Genomic DNA, 9,656 nt, shown 5'->3' on the forward strand with positions numbered 1-9,656 from the left:
TAGAAATGTTTTTAATAGTAAAATAAGTCAAAGTTGATGTGTGTCTTAAAGACCCAGTGCAGTAAAAAAAATCGTTTCCCCTGTGTTTTTCATCATATTATACAGCAGCTGATGAAACTAACACTGTAAAAGTGTGAAAACATTTGATCAGTGTTATTTCCTGTAGTTGCTGGTTGAAAGATCAATCTACAAAGGACCTTTAGAAGGTTTGCATGGGTGGGAGTTTTGGCTTTCCATGGTTATCACCATGGAAAATTGGTTAATCGATAACAAAGAGAGTTCCAAACCTCTGCCAATAACAGCTAGTTTTGAGTTTCCCCGCCCCACTCAGACCACTCGCAGCAAAGTTCTTGCTTGATAAATATTTTTTAGTTTTGTGCTAAAAAGCTATTTTTGTCAATTTGAATGTTTACGTTTATATTTTAGTCATTAAGCAGACACTCTTATCCAGAGCAAATTACAGTTAGTGCATTCATCTTAAGATAGCTAGGTGGGACAACCACATATCACAGGCATAGTAAGTACATTTTCCCTCAGTATAGTAGCTATCAGCAAAGTCAGGGTCTTTGAGCAGTCAGCCCTTCCCTGGGAGGAAAAGCAGCTCTGTCTTGTCGAGGTTGAACTTGAGATGGTGGGCCGACATCCAAGCTGAGATATCTAACAGGCACACAGAAATGTGTGTCGCCACCTGGGTGTCAGAAGGGGGGAAGGAGAAAAGTAGTTGAGTGTCATCTGCATAGCAATGATAGGAGAGACCATGTGATGTAGCAGTGTGACTTTATGTGTAGAGAGAAGAGGAGAGGGCCTTGAACCGAGCCCTGGGGAAAATCAGTAATGAGAGTACATGGTACAGACACAGATCCTCTCCACGTCACCTGGTAGGAGTGTCCTGCCTGGTAGGATGCAATCCAAGAGTGTGCAGAGCCTGAGACGCCCAGCCCTGAGAGGGTGGAGAGGAGGATTCTGATGGTTCATGGTGTTGAAGGCAGCAGATAGAGAGTCAGCCTTGGCAGTGCGGAGAGCCTCCGTAACAGAAGAGCAGTCTCGGTTGAGTGACCCGTCGTGAAGCCTGACTTGTTAGGGTCAAGAAGATTGTTCTGAGAGAGATAATGAGAGAGTTGATCAGAAACAGCAGACAAGTGTTTTGGATAGAAGAAGGGATACAGGTCTATAGTTTTTGACATCAGATGAGTTGAGTGTTGGTTTCTTGAGGAGGGGAGTGATCCGGCCCATTTTGAAGTCAGATGGGACGAGGTCAGTGGTCAGGGATGAGGGAAGTGAGGAATAGGAGAAGGTCTCCAGGGATGGTCTGGAAAAAGGGAGGATGGGGTCGAATGGGCTGGTTGTTGAGCGGCCAGACTAGTCACAGGATTTCATCTGGAGAGAGAGGGTAGGAAGAGGTCAAGGCGTAGGGTAGTTCTGTGTGAGTGGGACCAGTGGACTCAATAGGCTGAGTGAATGAGGAGTGGAAATCGTCAACGTTCTTTTCAAAGTGGTTGAAAAAGTCATCCACAGAGAGGGAGGAGGGGGGATGAGGGTGGATGATTAAGGAGGAGAAGGTGGAAAATAATTTCCTATGGTTAGAGGCAGAAGCTTGAAATGTAGTGATAGAAAGTGGCTTCAGCAGGTTGCCCATATCCCTGTTCTGTAAGCTCGCAATGAGTCACTCAGCCACCGAGCAGGAGAGACGAAAGGGGACAGTGCGAGTCATATAATGCTGAAAGGGAGGAGAGTAAGGTCAAAGAGGCCGAATCAGGAGACAGGAGGGAGAAGGATTTAGCAGAAGGGAGAGATGATAGGATAGAAGATGAGAGAGTAGTGGGAGAGAGAGAGAAACAGAGAGAAACAGAGTGACGATTGCGACAGCGCATGACCATCTGGGTAGGGGATTAATGGCTAGGTTGGAGGAAAGGGAGACAGAAAAGGAAACAAAGTAGTGATCAGAGACCTATGCAGTAGCACAGAACTGATCTTTAACCACGTTTGGCTAAATGTTTACTCTCCCACACATTGCCTTTGTCACTGAGCTAACAGTTAGTCTGCCTTTGAATGTGACTAGGTCACAGGATTTTTTTCACTGCAGTACATTTACAAACAATATTACAGTTTTTCTTCATTTTCCTCAGCTACTATTTGCGTGCCCACTCTTTTGTTAAAGACTGTGAATGTAGCCTACTCAGAGAACTGGCTTCAGGGCAAACCATTTTTTTGTGTGAATGTGTCACAGTTGCCTCTGTAGGCTAAATGTGTCTGTTTTTACAACGCATGCCCATGCTTTATGAATAAAGATGTGTTTTCTTGTGTAATATGGGTGGAGAGAATCATGTAACCAATCTGGTTGGACTCAAAACAGTTGACATGTAGGCCTACAAAGAGATGAAAATGGAGGAATATTGAATTTCCTTCTAATTTTCTAAATGCACATGTGGAAACATCTATTGTTGCACATCTGGCAGATTCCAGCACTTTGGAAAGGCAAGTAAAATTGCCCCAAATTTCTAGACTGTTTATGCAAAACAGTTTTTGCTCCTTAAATTGCATTCAAACCCTATGCCATACGAGAACAAGATACTGTACAAGTAGGCCTCGGTCCAAAATGAATGTGGAGACAAAACTGAATGTATAATAAGAGCACATTTGTTTGAGTATCTTTCCGTGTCCTTGCAGTACATTGCTTACCTTAAGGCTTTACATTTTCCCCTGAAAATTAAAACAATGTGTTCTCTAAACACATGTTAAACACTCCATATGTGTGGGCTATAGGGCTATGTGTGTCAATGGTGGGGGGTGCTTGAACATGACCGCTTAGACTGGCCTGTGAGACAAGGAGAATGACGTTCCCTGGGTCTGCTGCCTCTTAAGGACACACAGAGATTTCAATTGTCCTGCCTGCTCAGCCTCAAGCATTTTATCACCTTAAAAAAAGAAGAGAATACATTAAGTGAGCCAGAAGAAGGGGTTGTTATTACCATAGCCAGACTGACACCTCTAAATGAAGATATCCAATTTAAGTGAAGTATGAGCTCGCACCACTATTGCTAACATGTGCTCAGCAATATATTCAGACTCAGGGATGTGTAGGAGGGAAAGTAAAATTCAGAACCATTAAAGATTCAGCCGCCTGCAGCCCTCAGTGTCTGTCTCTCTCTCTCTCTCTCTCTCTCTCTCTCTCTCTCTCTTTGTCTCTTTTTTCTTACAGGCTGGTACACATGAGTGCAGTGTTGCATTTAAAATTCAAATTCTCTCTCCCAGCGGTGCAGGAAAACAGGGATAACCAAAGCAGGTGTGGTGGGCCTCTCAAGTCCTGCCAGTCAAACAGTGGGAACTTTGATGAGAATGGAGGGTGTGATGGGGGGTGCAGAGTGTGGTTACCATACGACAGTGGTTCCCAACCAGGGGTAGTAGGACTATCCACATGGGGTACTTAAGAAGACTCATGAGACCATAGGCCTATCGGTAAAATGCATATGAGGGGGTACTTCAGGGGTACTCCGGGCAGAGCAATATTCAGTTGGTAGGACAGTAAGCAAAAAGGTTGGGAACCACAGCCATACAGGTTGATCAAGAGTCATGTTTCTCCCTCTCCTCTCCATCATTGTTGTATAAAATGTAGCACTGTGGGCCTCCCGGGTGGCGCAGTGGTTAAGGGCGCTGTACTGCAGCGCCAGCTGTGCCATCAGAGTCCTGGGTTCGCGCCCAGGCTCTGTCGTAACCGGCCGCGACCGGGAGGTCCGTGGGGCGACGCACAATTGGCCTAGCGTCGCCCGGGTTAGGGAGGGCTTGGTCGGTAGGGGTGTCCTTGTCTCATCGCGCACCAGCGACTCCTGTGGCGGGCTGGGCGCAGTGTGTGGCGGGCTGGGCGCAGTGTACGCTAGCCAAGGTGGCCAGGTGCACGGTGTTTCCTCCGGCGCATTGGTGCGGCTGGCTTCCGGGTTGGATGTGCGCTGTGTTAAAGAAGCAGCGGCTTGGTTGGTTGTGTATCGGAGGACTTTCAAACTTTGTCTCTCCCAAGCCCGTACGGGAGTTGTAGCGATGAGACAAGATAGTAGCTACTACAACAATTGGATACTACGAAATTGGGGAGAAAAAGGGGTAAAATTCAAAAAAATAAAAGAATTAAAAATAAAATTTGTAGCACTGTGTGTGTCTGTGTATTTCTGTGTGTGTGGCAAGAGCCTAGCTTGACAACAACAGGCTCAAGTTCAACAAAGTATATAGTGTCTAAAGAATAGCCTGCCCGTGAGATTCCTTCCAAATAACAAAAACATGACTTTCCTCCGAATGTTCCGCTTGCTTCAGGCTTGTGATGTAGACCTACCTACCACAGTATAAATGGGTTTGGAGGAATAAATGCACATATACAGTACAATTGACCAGAAATGGTCAGTCTCCAGGTGTTTGAACAGTTTTCAAGTGAAGTACTGTACCACTAGGCCTCCTCATTCATATAGTCGTTAAAAAAGTATCTGACAACAAATGTTCCATCGTAATGCATTTGTTGATATGATTGATGCACCTTTCTCAAAGTGTTTTATCAACAGATAATATCAAACTTTTTGGTTGCTTATATAATGCATGTCCCACTACTTGCTTAACGAGTACTGCTTCCTCCTGATTCGGCACACACAGAGGCTCAAACCCAGGACCGCTGCCTTGCTGCCATATGTGACCAACTTCCTGAAGCGTCTTACACACCCCACGAAAAATGACCTATTCGGAGGCGCAAGTGGAGACATTTCAGGCTGTGGAGTGAGTTTCACACATCCCCACGTGGTACACTTAAGAGCTATAATATCAGTAGCATACAGCATGAATAACTGAGCACAGATGGTCAGAGGACAACAGATGGCCAAAACTTTGAACATTGACACTGTCACTCATTACATGACAGACATGCTATGAATCCTTTGTTTGTTCTACATCATAGATGATCCCAGAACCATTAAATATCCACGTTGGGCTTGTTCAGTAATCACTTTGGAAAAAGAAACTTAAGTGGACAGAACAGAAGCTATAAATAAAAAGCCATTTTGAAATTACAACACATTTTAGGAACATGCAGGATTATGAAAACAGTACCTTTCTGGGGATTGTTAGGAAATAGAAAAGTTCAACACCAACACTGGCTCACTTACTGTATTCCAGCTGCCACTGAGTATTTCACCCTCTCCCCTCTTTCCCAGAAGAAGGAGCTATATTAAACTGTAACTGCCTTATAATTGCAGTAGCTGTCAGGATGGATGTGAAATTCTAAAGGCAGGAAACGTACAGGGACATTGTTTCATTGAGAGACCTCTAAGGTATCCCGTTCTCTGTCCAGCTTTCAGCTTCTTGTCAAATACAAATATTTGTCTATGAAGAGAGGAAATGTCTCAAAAATACATTTGATATAATGCAACTTCAAAGGTAGTAAAGGGAAAATATCCTTTTCAGTAGCAGAGCAGAGCAGTCCAGTGTAATTATAAGACAACTACTGATAATGGGAAAACTAAAAGGAGACCAGGCAGGAGGAAACGGCATCTGTTCAGTAAGTAAAAAAGAGAGGAGAAAATAACCGAAACTGTATGATGGCTCAGAAGGAGTACCTTAAAATACAAAACAAAAATTTCCAGAAAGGTCAAATCCTGCAATACAAAAACAGATTGACGGATGAAAAGAAGAAAACAGACTGGCTTTCTCCAATAACAAGAGACGCACACTTTTACCTCCTTGTTTTTCCCCTTTTCTTTTCAGCTTCCTCAGCCCCAACCCCCAGCCACTTTGCTTTGATTCAACTCTGTATCTGTATTTTAAATGACTCAATTACATGGGATCCTGTGGTGAAAATTACGGATGTTTTCCACTATTTCTCGCTCTCCTCTGGGACAGAATGACCCCTCCCTGCCACCAATCACCCCCCACCTCTTCCCTCCACCCCTCTCTCCTGCCCTCACTCCCCACCTGTCCTTTTCTCCTCCTCTTATTTCCCCCTTTCTCAGAAAATGTTCACTTTACTTTGTATGTCTATCTGCGACGGAGGAAATAATAGCTAAATGGGCTTGTTTGTGAGCTCTTCTCGCCGTGAGCTGACAAAGAGAGTGTTTGGCTGCTGTTTTTCCCGCCGCTAAATCTTCGCCTGTCATCTCTGCATAAGTCATAGTCTAGAGTGAATCCTTTCAGATGACAGGAGCCAGGAGCCTACATTGCTTCCAGCCATTCAAAGCCACCCAGACAGAAATAAAAACACACATCAGCAGGAGTAGTCTAAAAAAAGAGACACACAATTTACAACCCTGATCAATGTGTACGTCTGTTTTCACAACAATGGATAGGAATATCACATAGAAGCAACGATAAAATGTCAAGCAAATATTCATAAAATGCAAGTTGTACTGATTGATTATTCCCTCTCATTGTGTGATAAAAACATAGGTCTACAATTGAATTCTGTCTAGTTTAAAATCCCTCTTGAAGAGCAAATTGAATGAATCAAAAGCTACTGCACTTCCTCTTTCCCTCTAGTGGTGAAGGTTATCCACAGTTACACAGTGTATTTCCCTGATTAGAGTAGTAGTGTAAAGTGCCCAAAAAGTGGCTTTGATGAAGACTTCAGAACGTGCAAAGATGCCAATGTCATGACACGTCACACTTCCAACCCACCACTGCCAATCAGAATCAATCATTCTCACAGTCACAAGATGTGAACATACAGTACATTCGGGAAAGTATTCAGACCCCTTCACTTTTTCCACACTTTGTTACATTACAGCTTTATTCTAAAATAGATTTTAAAAAATTAAAAAACAGAAATATCAAATTTCCATAAATATTCAGACTTTACTATGAGACTTGAAATTGAGCTCAGGTGCATCCTGTTTCCATTGATCATCCTTGAGCTGTCTACAACTTGATTGGAGTCCACCTGTTGTAAATTCAGTTGATTGTACATTATTTGGAAAGGCACACATGTCTATATAAGGTTCCACAGTTGACAGTGCATGTCAGAGCAAAAACCAAGCCATGAGGTTGAAGGAATTGTCCTTAGTGTCACACCTGCTCCCGCTCTCCCTCTCTGGCACTCGAGGGCGCCAGACTGTCCTTCATTACCAACACATTTCACCATCATTACGCGCAGCAGCACTCATTGGACTCACCTGGACTCCTTCCCTTTGTTGATTGCCCCATCTATAACTGTCTGCTCCCCCGTTTGTTCCCTGTGTCAGCATTAATGTTGTTATGTGTTGTTGTCCAGACACTGTCCTGTTCTGTTCCATGTCCGTTGAGAATTAAATGTTCTGTACCTGCTTCTCGTCTCTACCAGCATCGATCCTTACAGAATGCTGACACCACTAAAAGAAGCATCAGATAGTTTTTGTTTTTGGTTGGTGACGTCAGGTCAAGGGGACATCGCCAAGGAAACCGGGGGTGCCTCAGCTAGCTCGTCGGGCTTCCACACCTTAGCTGGCCAGAGAGGTCTTCTTGCCTCAGTGGGCCACGTCATGCTTCAGCCGACCCATCAGGCTCCCACGCCTCAGCCAGTTCGTCAGGCTCCCATGCCTCAGTGGAATCATCAGACTTTCACGCCTCAGCCGGATCGTCAGGCTCCCACGCCTGAACCGGCTCGCCAGGCTCCCATGCCTCTGCCGGTTCGTCTGGCTTCTACGCCCCACCCAGCTTGTCCAGGTGGGACGCCAAGTGGAGGGGGAGGGGGGGGGGGGGGGTACTGTCATGCCTGCTCCCACTCTCCCTCTCTGGCGCTCAAGGGTGCCAGGCTGTCCTTCATGACGCGCAGCAGCGCACATTGGACTCACCTGGACTCCTTCCCTTTGTTGATTGCCCCATCTATAACTGTCTGCTCCCCCGTTTGTTCCCTGTGTCAGCATTAATGTTGTTATGTGTTGTTGTCCAGACACTGTCCTGTTCCGTTCCATGTCCGTTGATAATTAAATGTTCACTCCCTGCACCCGCTTCTCGTCTCTACTAGTGTCGATCCTTACACGTAGAGCTCCAAGACAGGATTGTGTCGAGGCACAGATCCGGGGAAGGTTACCAAAACATTTCTGTAGCATTGAAGGTCCCCAAGAACACGGTGGCCATCATTCTTAAATGGATGAAGTTTGGAACCACCAAGATGTCCTAGAGCTGACCACCCGGCCAAACTGAGCAATCGGGGGAGAAGGGCCTTGGTCAGGGAGGTGACCAAGAATCCAGAGTTCCTCTGTGGAAGGACAACCATCTCTGCAGCACTCCACCAATCAGGCCTTTATGGTAGAGTGGCCAGATGGAAGCCACTCCTCAGTAAAAGGCACATGACAGCCCGTTTGGAGTTTGCCAAAAGGCACCTAAAGGACCATGAGAAACAAGATTCTCTGGTCTGATGAAACCAAGATTGAACTCTTTGGCCTGAATTCCAAGCATCACGTCTGGAGGAAACCAGGCATCGCTCATCACCTGGCCAATACCATCCCTACGGAGAAGCATGGTGATGGCAGCATTCAGCAGCAGGGACTGGGAGACCAGTCAGGATCAAAGGAAAGATGAATGGAGAAAAGTACAGAGAGATCCTCGATAAAAAACTTGCTCCAGAGTGCTCAAGATCTCAGACTGGGGTGAAGGTTCATCTTCCAACAGAACAACAACCCTAAGCACACAGCAAAGACAACGCATGAGTAGCTTTGGGATAAGTCTCTGAATGTCCTTGAGTGGCCCAGCCAAAGCCCGGACTTGAACCCAATTGAACATCTCTGGAGAGACCTGAGAATAGCTGTGCAGTGACGCTCCCCTTCCAACCTGACAGAGCTTGAGAGGATCTGCAGAGAAGAATGTGAGAAACTCCCCAAATACAGGTGTGCCAAGTTTGTAGCGTCATACCCAAGAAGACTCAATTCTGTAATCGCTGCCAAAGGTGCTTCAACAAAGTGTTGAGTAAAGTGTCTGAATACTTATGTACATGTGATATGTAAAAAAATAATAATTAAAAGGTGCAAAAATGTCTACAAATCAGTTTTTGCTTTGTCATTATGGGTATTGTGTGTAAATTGATGAAGGAAAAACTATTTAACACATTTTAGTATAAGGCTGTAATGTAACAAAATGTGAAAAAAGTGAAGGGGCCTGAGTACTTTCTGAATGCACTGTATAAACAGGACCATTAAGGCCATTAAACATAAAAAAGATTTGGCTTCCTAGGGATACACTCAGACTCAAGCAGGATCAGCACCTTGAAACTGATAGGCCACTCATCCATTCACCACCTCTTCCAGAAACAAATCGAAGGACATAATGAGTGTGCCTGCTAAAAAACCAGCAGACTCCAGGGAAGGAGCCGGAGGGAGTAGTCACTGTCAGGGAGATAAATCTATTGATTTGAGATCAACATGCTACTTTACTGCTGTCCTGGGGAGTTGGTGGTGATGGGGTTGGGGTTGGTGGTGGTTTCTGGGGCTGGTCTAAGCCCACAAGGCAGCTGGTTATGAGATGGATAGATTGATAGAGACCAGACCCCTCTGATCCTGGCTGCTCCTCCCTGGTGAGATCTGTGAAGACTTCCAGGCTGCCCACTCCCTCAATGGGACTGATTGGGGGAGGAAAGCCCCTCTCAGAGCAGGTTTAGACCCTATGGATTGGTCATCTATTGATTTGTATTGGTCTGAATGGGACACAGGGCAAACAATCAA

Source organism: Oncorhynchus clarkii, chromosome 5, assembly GCF_045791955.1.
Source record: "Oncorhynchus clarkii lewisi isolate Uvic-CL-2024 chromosome 5, UVic_Ocla_1.0, whole genome shotgun sequence".
Taxonomy (NCBI): domain Eukaryota; kingdom Metazoa; phylum Chordata; class Actinopteri; order Salmoniformes; family Salmonidae; genus Oncorhynchus; species Oncorhynchus clarkii.